The following is a 15174-nucleotide window of genomic DNA, read 5'->3' on the forward strand; positions in this document are numbered from 1 at the left end:
TCCATTCATCTCTCAATGGACATTTAGGTTATTTCCGTGTCTTGGCTGTTGTAAATAGTGCTGCTGTGAACACTGGGGTGCATGTGTCTTTTTGAATTATAGTTTTCTCCAGATATATGCCCAGGAGTGGGACTGCTGGATTATAAGTCTATTTTTAGGTTTTTAAGGAACCTCCATACTGTCCTCCACAGTGGCTGCACCAATTAACATTCCCACCAACAGTGTTGGAGGGTTCCTTTTTTTCCACACCCTCTCCAGCATTTACTATTTGCAGACTTTTTAATGATGGCCATTCTGACTGATGTGAGGCAATGCTTCATTGTAGTTTTGATTTGCATTTCTCTAGTAATTCATGATGTTGAGAGGCCATTCAGTCTTAAAATATTTTTTCTCCCTCACTCTATCCCTGTCCTGGGACTCCATTTACCTGTGTGTTAGACTGCATTCTATTGTCCCACAGATCATTAAAGCTCTGTTTTAGCCCTTGACTCCTTTCTTTTTAGTGCTTTATTTTAGGTAGTTTCTATTGCTGTCTTCAAGCTCACTGAACCTCTTTTCTGCAGTGTAATCTCATCCAATGTATTTTTCATCTCTGGAATTCTACTGGATCTTTTTAATATCTTCAATCTCCCCCATTACAAACTTGAATATATTTTAAATGACTGATAACTGTTTTAAAGTCCTTTACTGTCAGTTATGAGTCTGCTTCTATTGGTTAATTATTCTTGTGGTTTAGGTCACATTTTACAGCTTTCTTGTAAACCCAGTAATATCATACTGCATGCCAGCCATTGTGATTATATTGTTGAATGCTGGGGTTTATTATTAATACTTTTTTTTTAACTTGGCCTCTAAACAATCATTTATAGATCAGTTTAATCCTTTCAGCGTTTATGCTTTTGTAGAGGTAATCTAGACAGCCCTTCCTCCACAGCTCTAGAAATCATCAAAAAGGCATGCTCTATTTGTGGTATCTACTGAATATTCGTGTATTCAGAGATCTCTCAGCTTTGGCTGGTGAGAACTGCAATGACTTTCCAGCTCTTTGCACACTATGGAAATGTTTCAGCTTAGAGCGTCTCAGGAATTGTTTTTCCCTCAGCATGTGTTGCTCACCCAGCTCCGTGGATCTTCACCATCACATGCACAGCCAACTAGTTTTCTGCTTCTTCCATATACTTACAGTTTTCTAGTTTCTGGCAGAAGTACAAGTCCATAGGATTTATTCCTTCGAAAGGATAAATTAATAGGACAAATTCCTATTAATATTTTGTACCTAACATTTGTATACTTTATTATTCTATGAGACTAATGCTAAGTTAGTTGGAATATTTACAAAAACACAGACTGAATTTTTAATTGAAGAGTTTAGCAAAAAAAAAAAAAAACCTAGTCATACCTATTTATATATGCTGAGAGTACAAATACAAAGATTTTTATACAGTAATTTAAATCTCAGAAATATTTTAAGTATACATTGTGTTTTTAAACTAGAAAAATACTACTTACAGTCCAGACAAGATGGCATACACTCATTTCTAAGTACAATTATAAACTCCAGGAGGCAACCAAAGGAAAACTCTCAAAGGTAGTAAGGCGGCAAACTGGTTTTGGCCATAGGACTGATGGAACAACAGGGCAGGGCGTCTTATATCCCCACGTGCAACATTAGATAGTAATCCAGGCCCAGTGTTGCCAGCCCCAACCTAGCAACAGAAGCAAGTGCACGTAGGTTCATTCATTCCCCCAGATTGAACAGGACAGGGTAATTAACACCAGTTGGACATTCTCTGCCAAAAAACAGAAGAGGGACACTTTACAATGCATTCTGTGACATTAATATTAGCCTGATATAGCGCAGAAAAAGAAAACTACAGACCAGCACCTCTCATGAACTTACACACAAAAATCTGTAACATGATAGCAGTGAGCCAAATCCAACGATGTATAAAAAGTATACACTGTGACCAAGAGGGACTTATTCCAAATTGTAAGGTTGGTTAAACATTACAAAAGTAATAATGTAATCCATCATATAAATAGGGTAATGAAGAAAAATCATATGATCATATCAAATGCAGAAAACCATTTAACAAAATCCAACACCTGGGCAAATACCGAGCAAGTCAGGAATAGAAAGTGTACAGAAAAGTGTTAACATAGCCAGCCTGAGACTAATATCTTTAGGAAGGCCTGCTCGCAAGGCTGGCCTGTGGCGGGCAGCACCTGGATTTGCTGAGTCCTATTAGTCCTCCAAGCAAGTCACCAAACCTAGGGGAGGTCTTGGGGACGCACAAAAGAGAGTGAAATTACCTCAACCTGATAAAGAGAATCCATTTTTTAGATATACAGCTAACAGCATACTTAATGTGGAAGGACTGAATGCTTTTCCCCTAAGATCACGAACAAGCAAAGATGTCTACTCTCACCACTCTCAGTCAGCATAGTATTGGAAGTTCTAGCGACTACAATGAGCAAATGGGGGGGGGGGGGAGCCTACAGAGTAGAAAGGAAAGAATAAAATTATCTCTATTTGCAAATAACAGGATAGTCTACAAATAAAATCCAAAGGAATCTACAAAAAAAAAAAAAGAGAGAGAGAGAGATAATTCCTATAAATAATGAGTTCAGCAAGATTAGAGTACAAGAAAAACAAAGAAAAATCAACCACATTTCTATAAATCAACAATAAACATTCAGAAATCAAAACTTAAAAACACATACCATTTAGAATAGCTCTAAGGAGGGTATAGCTCAGTGGTAGAGTGCCTGCATAGCATGCGTAAGGTCCTGGGTTCAATCCCCAATAACTCCATTAAAAATAAATAAATAAATAAACCCAATTACCCCCCTAAGATTTTTTTAATAAATAAATAAATTATAATAACTCCCAAGAAAATTAAATACCTAGGTATACACTTAATAAAACATATACAGGATATGCATGCCAAAAATTATAAAACACTGATGAAAGAAATCAAAGACCTAAATAAATAAAGAGATGCACCATGTTAATAGATTAGAATACCCAATATAATTAAAAAATAGATCAATTCTTCCCAGACTGATCTTCAGATTAAATACAATTCCTATCAAAATCGCAGTAAAATTTTTTGTACACATAGACAGGCTTATTGTAAAATTAACATGGAAAAAACAGATACCTAGAATAGCTAAAACAATCTTGATAAAGACTGAAGGGGGAAAAAATCAGTAATTTTGTCTATATGTGTGTATACACATGCACCAGTAGTCCAGACAATATGGTTTGGTGATGAAATAGACCCAGATCAACAGAACAGAACAGAGAATCCAAACACCCACACATATATGTTAACTGATTTTTGGCAAAGGTGCAAAATTAACTCAATGGAGAAGGAATAGCCTTTCAACAAAAGGTACTAGGACAATTTTATATCTATAGGCCAAAAAGATGAACCAAAACCTCACTCTCCTATACAAAAATTAACTCAAAAAATATTGTGGACTTACAAGTAAAAAGTAAAACTATAAAACTGTTAAGAAGTAGGAAAAAATCTTCACAGTCAAAGGCTTGGCAAAAAAACTCTCAGACCTGACACCAAAAGCATAATCCATAAAAGGACAAATTAATAAATCAGACTCCATAAAAATTAAGAATGTTCACTCTGTGAAAGGCCATGTAAAGAGAATGAAAAGACAAGCTACAGACTAAGAAACAGCATTTGCAGACACATGTCTGACAAAGGACTAGAATCTAGAAAATATAAAGAACTCCCAAAATTCAATAGTAAGAAAATAATCCAACTTAAAAATGGGCAAAAGACAGGAATAGACATTTCTTTGAAGATGATACATAGATGGCAAATAAGCACATGGAAAGATGTTCAACACTAGCCTCAGGGGGGTGCAGGTTAAAACCACAGTGACCTACCACTGCACACCAATCAGAATGGCCAAAGTAAAAATTTTTTAAAATAGTGACAAACCAAATGCTGGTGAGGATGTAGAGAAAGTGGATCGCTCATACACTGCAGGTGGGAGCATAAAATAACACAGGCACTCTAGAAAGAAAGTTTGTCAGATTCATTAAAAACTAAACGTGCAACTACCATACCACGTAGCATCTGTCCTCTTTGGCATTTATCTCAAAGAAGTAAAAAGTTCCATTCATTAAAAAAAAAAAAATTCTCTACACAAACATTCATAGTAGTTTTATTCATTATAGTTCAAAACTGGAAACAGCCCAGGTGAATGGGTAGACTAACTTTGGTACATCCACACCTTGGAATAGCAATAAAAAATAAAGAAAAAAGAATAAACTATTGATATACACAAAATGTGGATGAATGACTCTTCAGGGAATTATACTGTGAAAAAAGTCAATTACAAGAGGTTACCTATTGTATAATTACATTCATATAACATTTTAATGACAAAATTTTAGAAATGGAGAACATATTATCAGTTGGTAGAAATAAGAATAAGGGAGATACTGTAGGGCAGTGGATGCAGTTATAACAGAGCACACACAGAATCCTTGTGGAGATGGAACTGTTCTGCATCCTGACTGTGGCGGTGGATCCCACAGTCAGTGGTGGATACATGAATCTGCCCATGAGATAAAATCGCACAGAGCTAAGTATATATACACATAAAAGAGTACAAATAAAATTGAGAAACTGAACTGATCAATGGATTCTATCAATAATGTCATTATCCCGGCCGATATGTGTACTACAGTTCTGTAAGATGTCACCACTGGAGGAAACTGGGTACACAGGGTCTCTCTGTATCACTTCTTACAACTGCATCTTACAACCTACAATTATCTCAATAAAAATTTCAACTAAAACCAAAAAAAAAATCACATAGGTACTAAGCATGGGACACCTTATGTATTTCATATTAAAATTATGAAATAAAAATTTTATGAGTTATTAAGCAAATATATACTTCCTACTATAATGTTGGTTTCCAATAAACAAATCATGCAGAGTTTCTCTTATATAGCATACTTACACATATTCTGCAGAAGAAAAGGCCTCTTCTTTTTTTTTTTACTTTTTAAACTCTTTTGGACCTTGTAACATCTTCAAAACACTAATAAAGTTACCAAGTTATTGATTCTTTGCTATTCAGTGAAATGTCACTTGTGGGCAAAAGATTTCTCATATTTATTGGCCCCCCAATCTCATAGCAGGCTGTTCTGCTACACAATGAATCCAACAAGAGGGTGAAGTACTTCTTTTTTCCTTTTTATTAGAATTATTACAGTTCGACTGCACACACACGTTACATTGCATGTAAATACGTACAGTAGACTCTCCTTTATAAATTCGCTGAGTGACTTCTTGCTGAGACTGTTCTCACTGTCAGCACACTCATAGTATGTCTCCCACCCCCCCGATAATTCTATGGTGCTTACTTAAAGCTGACTTCTCACCAACAGCCCACCTCCCACGCTCATTAAATTCACAGTGATTTTCCCTTGTATGAGTCCTCTGATGAATAGTGAATGTTAGTCTATCAGAAAAGACTTTCACACGTTCATTATATTCATAGTGCTTCTCCCATGAGCTTGCTCTCTTCAGAGTAATGAAAACTGCCCCGTCACTGAAGGCTTCCCCATATTCATTATATTCAAAACAATGCTTCAGAGTTTGAGTATCTTGATGCTGAAATAAGTCCTCATTTTGGCTGATGGTTTTTCTACTTCTATAATACTCAAAAACTTTCTCTCTGGTGGGGAGGGTACAGCTCAACTGGTAGAGCACATGCTTAGCATCCACAAGGTCCCGGGTTCAATCCCAAGTACCTCCTCTAAAAATAAATAAGCAAACCTAATTACCTCTCTCCACTAAAAAATTTTAAAAAAAATCTTTCTGGAATGAGAATTCTTGTGTTTTGTACAGAGGAATACTTTCCCATGTGCATTAAACTTGTCAAGCCTCCTTACAAAGGCGTTTCTATTACTAAGAATTCTGAATCAGAATTCAAACTCATTCCATATGGTCATATTTATTAGGTAATTTTCTTGATAAAATAGGGTTTGTATCCAGAGAAAATGTTTTTCCTATTACACTATTCCCCTCTTTAGCCAGCATTTTGTTGTTGACAAAATCAACTTTCCACAAATGCTGCTCTTCCTTTTCCTGGCTCTTCTCCAACAGGTCAACTACGCAGAAGTCTAGAAATAAAAATAATTTACCATAGTTTATAAATGTTAACATATTTCTTATGAAAAGAAGACATTCTCATGTCTTAATTCTAGCCCAGTCTTTTGCTGTGAAAATAATCCTGAGGGCATACTGCCTTGCTCCTCTAGGTTTGAAAAATAAATAAATAACTTGCAGTGCTGGAAAACGGGGAATCTGGCAACAAAACATGATAACTTGGCACTTCAAAAATGTTTATTGTGGTCACCATTTTGCAATATATGCCAATATAAAACCTTATGTTGTATACCTGACACTCAAATGTTATATGTCAATTAACATCTCAGTTTTTAAAAATGTGACACTCAAAAGTAGACAGAGCAGAGAACTTGAAATAAGCACAACAAATAAATTTTTAAAATGTTTGAGTGACTGTTTAATCCTGGGATGGGGAACCTCACAGGGAACAGAATCAGCCCAACAACTCAACAAATAGTAAGTAGAACCACAAGGAAAATTAATAGACAATGATGGTGAGAGGAGATATGAAGGAGCAATTAGACCTGGAAAAGTCACCTGAAGCAAGAGCCTCACTAACATACAAGCCTACAACCTCATCCCCCTCTCTTCTATTCCACATAACACCACCAAATTAAATTCCAGAAAGCATTCACTTCCATCACAGATAAAAGGAAAACCTAGGCTATATTTGCATTCTTAATGGGATTCACAATGAATAGTAGAGTCAAAATGAAGTACATATTCAGGCTATTCTAATAACAGGATCAGATGCACATCTTTATTCTCTAGCATATAATCATCTAAAACTTACAGAACTTCACTTATACAATCAATTATCCATCATCATTAGAGTCCAGAGTGCTTCTACCCATCTCTTTACACTCAACTGATTTGTCTAATAATTGTGCAATTCTTCTTCTGTCGATTTTCTGCTCTTTGCAATTAATGGCAGAAAATAAAAATTCTAAATCTCAATCATAGTCAATAAAAGCTAAAATAAGGAAAAGAAAAAAAGAAAGAAAGAAAAGTAAGAAAGAGAGAGAAAGAAAGAGAACACATGAGGTGTCTCCACACTCCTTGTCCTTGTCATGAAGGTATGAAAGAGGTGCTCAACTGATGCAGTATTCCAAGGAAGTCAATAATAAAACTGAAGGATGATATAAATGGTGAAGATTTACTTCACTTGCATTGTCCTTCTAAGAAATTCTATCATCCTTCTATTTTCTTATATGTTAGTGTATTTTAGCACTGTTGGACATAAGTGATGAGTAGTGTTGGAATAATTGCCAGGGTGATAAAGTAGCAAAACATTTCAAAATATATTAAAATAAGATCACAACAGTCTCATGTTTCTTAGATTTATAAACAAGACCAAATCACCCACTGCAAGATAAAATGAGTTTTACTCAATTTAAAAATGTAAATAAATATTCTCTTTGTTCATCCAAGGGAAGTTTTTATTTTAATTTTTAATTACAAGAAATTATGACAAGGTAACCACAAATCAAAAGCAAACAACAGAGTCACAAAAACCAAAAAGAAACCAAGCTAATACAAAAGAAAATTATCAAACCAGAAAAATACCATATGATATCAGTTATATGTGGAGTCTGAAAAAAAAAATAAAAAAAGACAAATGAATTTACTTACAAAACAGAAACAGACTCAGACATAGAAAATAAACTTATGGTTACCAGGTGGGGGAAGGAGGTGGGAAGGGATAAATTGGGGGTTCGAGATTTGCAGATATTAACTAATATATATAAAATAGATAAATAATAAGTTCATACTGTACAGCACAGGGAACTATATTCAATACCTTGCAGTAATCTGTGGTGAAAATGAATATGAAAACGAATATATGTATGTTCATGTATGACTGAAGCATTGTGCTGTACACCACAAATTGACACAACATTGTAAACTGACTCTACTGCAATAAAAATATACATAAAAAAAAAGAAATTATGAAAGTCACAAAACATCAACTCTTGCAAATAATTAGAACTGCTTCAAAAAGAAATTCAAAAACTAAAGTTGGGTACACTACAACCCTGATGGTATAACTGACACTTAGTATTTTATTTAGTCTAATATTTGAAGTATATCATTATTTCTTTTCATATTCCAATAATGGAATATAGTGCATTCTTTTTATATTTCATAGGTACTTTTCAAACACTGTATACCTATATTTGGAAAAATCCATATTGACAATATTTGTTTAATAAGGTTTAGTCCTGTTGAATGTATTGTAATTACTAAAATATCTAGGTTGGTTTCCTCCACTGCACTTACAGTTTCCACTTTTTCTAAGTTTCATTTGCTTTTCCCCTCTCTTTCATTGTCTTTTTTTGATCTGATCCAAGATATTTTTTTCTTTTCCATTTTATTCTTTTCAAAAGTTTAGAAGTTACACATTACTTTTGACATTTACTCATTAAATCTGACCTTCACATTTAACTGAAAAACGCTCATTCTAAACAATACAAGGATATTAGAACATGAGTCTAATCAATTGGTTAAATAATTTATATGCTATCATTTTTCAATATTTTATTTTTGTTGTTTTTATACCCAACAGAATAAACATTACTACTACAGATCTTTCTCAACTTACAGTAGGTTATGTCCCCCAAAACTCATTGTAAGTTGAAAATATCACAAGCTGAAAATGCATATAATACACCTAACCTACTGAACATCATAGCATAGCCTCACCTACCTTAAACGTATTCAGAACACTTACATTAGCCGACAGTTGGGCAAAATCGTCTACTGCAAAGCCTATTTTATAATAAAGTGTTCAATATCTCATATCATTTATTGAATACTGTATTGAAGGGAAAAGCAGAACGGCTGTCTGGGCCCAGAATGGCTGCCCACCCCAGTGGACGTGCGGCTGACTGGGGGCTGCAGGTGCCCCTGCCCAGCAGCACCAGAGAGGATCCCACACCAGATCTCTGGCCAGGGAAAAGAGCAAAATTCAAAGTATGGTTTCTAGTGAATGTATATCACCTTCACACCAATAAAGTTGAAAAATCATGAGATGAATCATTATAAGTTGGGGATCATCTGTAAATATTGTTTAAAAAAAACAATATTTGTTTTAAGTACCCACATCCTCACGTATTTCCTTCCAAAATTGCTTCTCCTCAAGTTCCCCCAACTGAGTTACAGGTATTACCAGGTATCCAGTGCCTCTGGGAAAAAATTTTTGAGTTTTTCCCTTGATTATTCTCTTTCTCCTGTACCCATAATCCAATCTAACAGCAAATCCTCTCTTGGCTACAACTTCAAAATGTATCAAGAATCCAACCTTGCCACTTTAATTTTACTATTTCCAAGCCAGTACAACGCACCACAATCTCTCACATGGAGAACTTCTAACTATCCTCCTGACTTTATTCTTCCCTCCACCCCACCTTCTGTCAGCATTTCTACTGTACAGCAACCAGAGATATACCTGAATCCAATTAGAACATGTGCTCCTTTGCTCAAACCCTTCCAATAATTCTGTTTCAGTTAGAATTAAGGAGTTTTCGGGAAGGAAAACAGCTCAGTGTTAGAGTGCGTGCTTAGCATGCACAAGGTCCTGTCTTCAATCCCCAGTACCTCCATTAAAAATTAAAAAAAAAAAAAAAAACCCTTACTAGAACTAAGGAGCTTTCAACAGCCAGTAAGGCCACACAACCTGGCCCCAACTACCTCTCTGACACCATCTCTAATACACTCTCCGTTACTCACTGACCTCTATCCAGCCTGGCACACATACTCCTGGCCTCAGGTTCACGGCATCTGGCTGGAATATTCAAAATCTACTGCCTCACTCCATTCACATTTGTGTTAATTATAATATTGACCTCAAAGAGGCTCTTTCCTGACACACTTTCATAAACAGCACATTTCATTCTCTTGCCACTAAAATGCAGTCATCATATTGTTAGAAGTTGTATCCTCAGCACACAAGACAAACCTGGCATACAGTAGATGTCAAATTAATACTTATTGAATGAATACATAATATATGATTAAAAGAAGACAACTGAAATTGATGTGGAAAGAATAATCAAATATTTAAACAGAGAGGCAAGAATTGGATTTTTGGAAGAAAACCCAAGAAGAAACCATTTAGCTGTTATCTGCCAGTGTGATTATGCATCTGAGGCATAAAGGCCAATTATTCACTCGATCACTTACAAAGTTCTACTAACTCTACAAAAAAATTCCTGAAAAATCTCAAAGATGCCAACAACTGAACTAACTCTCTGGGATCCAGTTCCTCCCCAGGTTACAGTAACCTCTGCGCTCACTAACTCCCCTGGGCGGCTCTGGCTTTGGGACTCTTCCTCTAATACCCATGGCTCTTCTCTTTGCTCCAATTTGAAAATCACCTCCGGTTTGGTAACACAATACCCTGTAAAGGGGAAATTGCATAGGACTTGGAACAGGTGGCCTGAAGTTCAGGACCCTTAAAAGAGAACAAAGCTACGCCTGCACGAAGGTAGGTCCACTTGAACATTTCACTGGGGAAGAGGAAACAAATGTTCTCTGTAGTCCCTGAAAGGGATCCATCACCTCTGACCCCTGAATTTCAAATCTATAAATCATTAATCTCTACAAAGAAACCACCTATATTAGCAGCTAAAAAGGAAACAAATGTTACTTGAAGTTACAAATTATGCAATCCCTTACCCACGAGAGGAGGTGGCTATAGTTCTCCAGCATCATGTCCTTGTACAGGGCCCTCTAAGCAGGGTCCAGGTGCTGCCACTTCTCCTGGGTGAAGCCCACAGTCACATACTCGAATGACACTAGCCCCTGAAACAGCACATCTGTGTTCAATCCAGAGTGACCAGAACTGGATAACACGCAGTGTGCTGAGGATCTAACATCCTGCCACGTTCACAGTTAACAGTTGAATGGAAAATGCAACATAGGAACCCTCGTGTCACTATTGTATGTTGTGGGAAAATGAGGAATCCTGGCATAAGGACCTGCCCGTGTATTAATTTCTTAATCCACACAAAAAGTGTATGAGGTGCTGCCAGTGTGCCAGGAACTCTTCCGATTTCTGGGACTATGAAGATCAATAAAAGAATAATCCTTAATCTTGCTCTCAAGGAGTTTATAATCAGATCAGAAAACATATTTAAACATAAATATCTGCAAAAAAAATTGTATAGAAGCAATGCTAAAAGTCTCTGAAACATAAATGGGTAGTTGCAAAGGGGGGAGAAAAGTTTAAGTTCTATTTTGCATTATCAGGTTGAGCTTTACTGAGGGGTAAAGCACTAAGTCTTGACACAAAATCATGTGTTCTTTATAAATCTGGGCAAACTACATAAAAAAGGCATGGAAGCATTAAAAAAATACTTGATAATTATTGGAACTACATGATAGGAGAAAAGGGTTTGAGATGCATTAAGATAAAGCCTCAAAGATAATCAAGAGCAAGATTATAATTGAGGACATGATCCTACAGCCTAAGGGTTCTGAAATATTTGATCATTATTAAATGATTAATTAAAATTGGAGCTAATTAAAATTGGAGCACTCACCTAGCACAGCTATTTATGTATTTATATATACATGAAATCTCATTATTTTTCAAACTCAAATATCTGTATATAGGTACGTTGATAATTCCTTCCCATATTCCAATAGCTTCTCTTGGGCACCCCTGGGAAAATGTCAAAGTGTGGTCCATAGGTCAACATCAGCGTCGGCTGGGAACCTGCCAGAAATGCAGAATCCTCAGGCCCCATTCCACACCTAACATCACAGCCAGTTTCCAAGATGGTCACCGACGATTCTCACCTCTCAGGATTCATGACTGCATGCAGTCCTCTCCCACACTAAACAGGGCTGACCTCTGTGACCAACAGGATGTTGCAGAAATAGCAGAGTATGACTAATGAGGCCAGGTCACAGAAGAATACTGTTCCTTCCACTCTGCCCCTTCATGGATCACTTTCTCCAGGAAAAACCACCTGCCGTGTCACAAGGACACTCCAGCAGCCCCAAGGAGAAGTCCACCTGGGGAGGAAATGAGGCCTCCAAACATCAATACTAATTTGCCAGCCATGTGAGTGAGCCATCACAGAAGCAAATCCTCCAGCCCCAGTTAAGCTACAGCCTCATGAGGCCCCTGCATGAGATAGTAAGTGTTTCTTGCTGTCTTAAGCAGCTTGGGGTACATTCTAGTGCAGCATTAGATAACTAATACAGATATTCTGGGAGTGGGACTTATCGAACTATGTTTTAAGAAGCCTTCCAGGTATGAGACACTGAAGTTTAAAACCCAGTGATCTAGGGGAGTCAAAAATAAGAACACTAAAGGAATGTGAGGACTCTGGCACCTACAGCTACAACCAACACTAAATATAGCCCAACTCCTAGCCAGAATAACATAAATCCTCACACTAAAAACTTACTTACCTCAGTTCTATTACCAGATACATGTCCAGCTCATAACAAATGACTGCAAGACAAACCAAAAAGCAAAAAAAAACAGACTCAGAAAAGATGAAGAAATCATCAGAACAGACTCAGATACAACACAAATGTTGGAATTATCAGACAAGGAGTTTAAACTAACTCTAATGTGTTGAATGAAAACATTAGACAACATTCAAATACAAATGAGTAATATAAGTAGAGAAATAGAAATTCTAGGGAAGAATCAAAATCAAGTGCTAGAAGTCAAAATGCACGAGTCACACACGAGCCAAGGAAAGAACCAGTGAACTTGAAAACAGGGCAACAAGAACGTCACAAACTGAAATGTGAAGAGAAAAAGAAAGAAAAAAACAGAACATCCAAAAACTGTGGGACAACCTCAAGAAAGTATAATATATATATAACTCGAATACCAAAAGAAGAAGGAACAGAGCCAAAGAAATACCTGAAGTACATAACCAAAAACAGTCAAAAACTAATGACAAATCCAGAAGTCGGAGACTATCAAGCTGGATAAATACCCACAAAAACCACATCTAGTCATATCATATCAAACTGAAGAAACCTCCAAAACAAAAGATCTTGAAAGAAGCTAAGAAGGCGGGGCGGGAGGAGGGTAGCTGATGCGGTGTGAACCTTACCTTCAAAGGAACAAGGATAAGAATTACAACAGAAGTCTCAGAATCCATTCAAGCAAGAAGAGAGTGGAGTGAAATATCCAAAGTGATAAAAGAAGAAAACCACCAACCCAAAATTAATGAAAAAGACACACTGAGTCATACGTTTATATAATTCTGAATGACAAGGGTAAACTCTTACAAGCTTCCTGATGAAAGAACAGCTGACTCACAAAGTAAAAAGAAGTACCCTAGCTTTGGATTTCCCCTCTGCAGTGGCAAAAGCAAAAAGACCGTGGGATTACAAGAGAAGAATTTCAATGGAGGAATATTATACATTTAAAAAAACTGTCTTTCATATGAAAGGCCCCCAAATCAGACGTATTCAAATGAGCAGGGCCTCAGGCAATAAATCACCATGTAATCTCTGCAGAGAAAACACTAAGGAGGTGCTAACAAGCTGCCAAACAAGTCTCAAGCAAGGGGAAGGCGAAAAGGACAGGAAAGAGTGAGAAACAACAGATCTTGTTATTGACGTATGGTTACAACTAGATGGATGATATTAACATGATTTGAAATGTATAACATAATGTTCGAGAAGACCTCCTGAAAGAGAAAAGACTTTCCGTAAGAGAAGAGCCAGTAATATACTGACAAGTTAGCACAATGGAGTCTGGGTGTGGAGTGGGTTAGACGGGCAACTTCAAACTTACTAAGGTCATCCAAGAGGGGCCAGGGAAGAGGAGCAGCAGATGAGCAGTGAAGTCATCCTGATATGTTAGGACATGTAAGTTCAGTTGTAATACTTAGGTGTGGGTTGGCAGCTCTGAGAATTGAATATCACAAAACTACCAAATTAACAGAGAAGAAAGATGAAATAATGAAAAATATGAATATGCCAGAAAAGGTAAAGATTCTGAAAAAGTATAATTAGTAGTATAAGTTATGATATAGGTTCATTCCCGGGTTTTGGCACCAAAAAAAATAATAAAAAATAAGAAAATTAATTATGATACATATTGTATTATGTGTACTCAAAAGCAGTATTTAGGAAACTAAGACAGATATATAAAACCAAATACATGAATTATCACAGACACTGTGAAAGGATATATTTCTTATCCAATACAGAATGTCATTTTTGTCTAAAAAAACAAGATGTTGCCATTTGTTGTTTACCAAAAATAAATCTAAAACAAAGCGATAAAGAATGTTTATAAAAGAAGGAATGGAATGCACAAAATATTACAAAAAATGCAAATAAAAGGGAAGCACGCATGGTCTTATTTATATCAGATTAAGAAGAATTTGTAGCCTTTAACTTTTTTTTTAAATAAAGTACTCATACTGTACTTTCTCTTAAAAAAAGGGGGGGGGAAATAGGTGCTATGAGGCAAAAACAAATACACATCACTATAAACCAGTAAGTGTATTTTTTTTAAACAAATGAATAGTAGCTTCCACTGGGGCAAGGCAGTGGCAGTGGGGAGGTGAAGACGTTTGACTTTGTACCATTCTTCGGTGTTGATGTTTCCTAACCATGTGCTATTTTTAATTTGTTAAAATCACAACAGAAGTTTTTTTTACAAGTAATTTTAGTTCTTAAAAATGACACCTGTATATAAATTCTGCAGCTCTTATTCAGAGTGGGCTCTGACATAGAACAGCAAAATTAGACAGGCAGTATATCATGATAGTACCATACGAAAAACACTACAAATTTAGGCACTATATTCAAAAAAAAAGGAGTTTAGAAATGAATGAGGTTACCAGTCCTCTGCTACCCCCCCCCCCCCGCAAGGGTCTCTGCTGATGCCTGATTTACACCCTTTAAAATGATCACATTAAATGGAATACACAGCTCTCAACACCAGCATGACTCTTTCCTAAATAAAGTCCTCTTCTGACAGTCCCCCCTGAACAGACAGACCCCATAA

Source organism: Camelus ferus, chromosome 11 (assembly GCF_009834535.1).
Source record: "Camelus ferus isolate YT-003-E chromosome 11, BCGSAC_Cfer_1.0, whole genome shotgun sequence".
Classification (NCBI taxonomy): Eukaryota; Metazoa; Chordata; class Mammalia; order Artiodactyla; family Camelidae; genus Camelus; species Camelus ferus.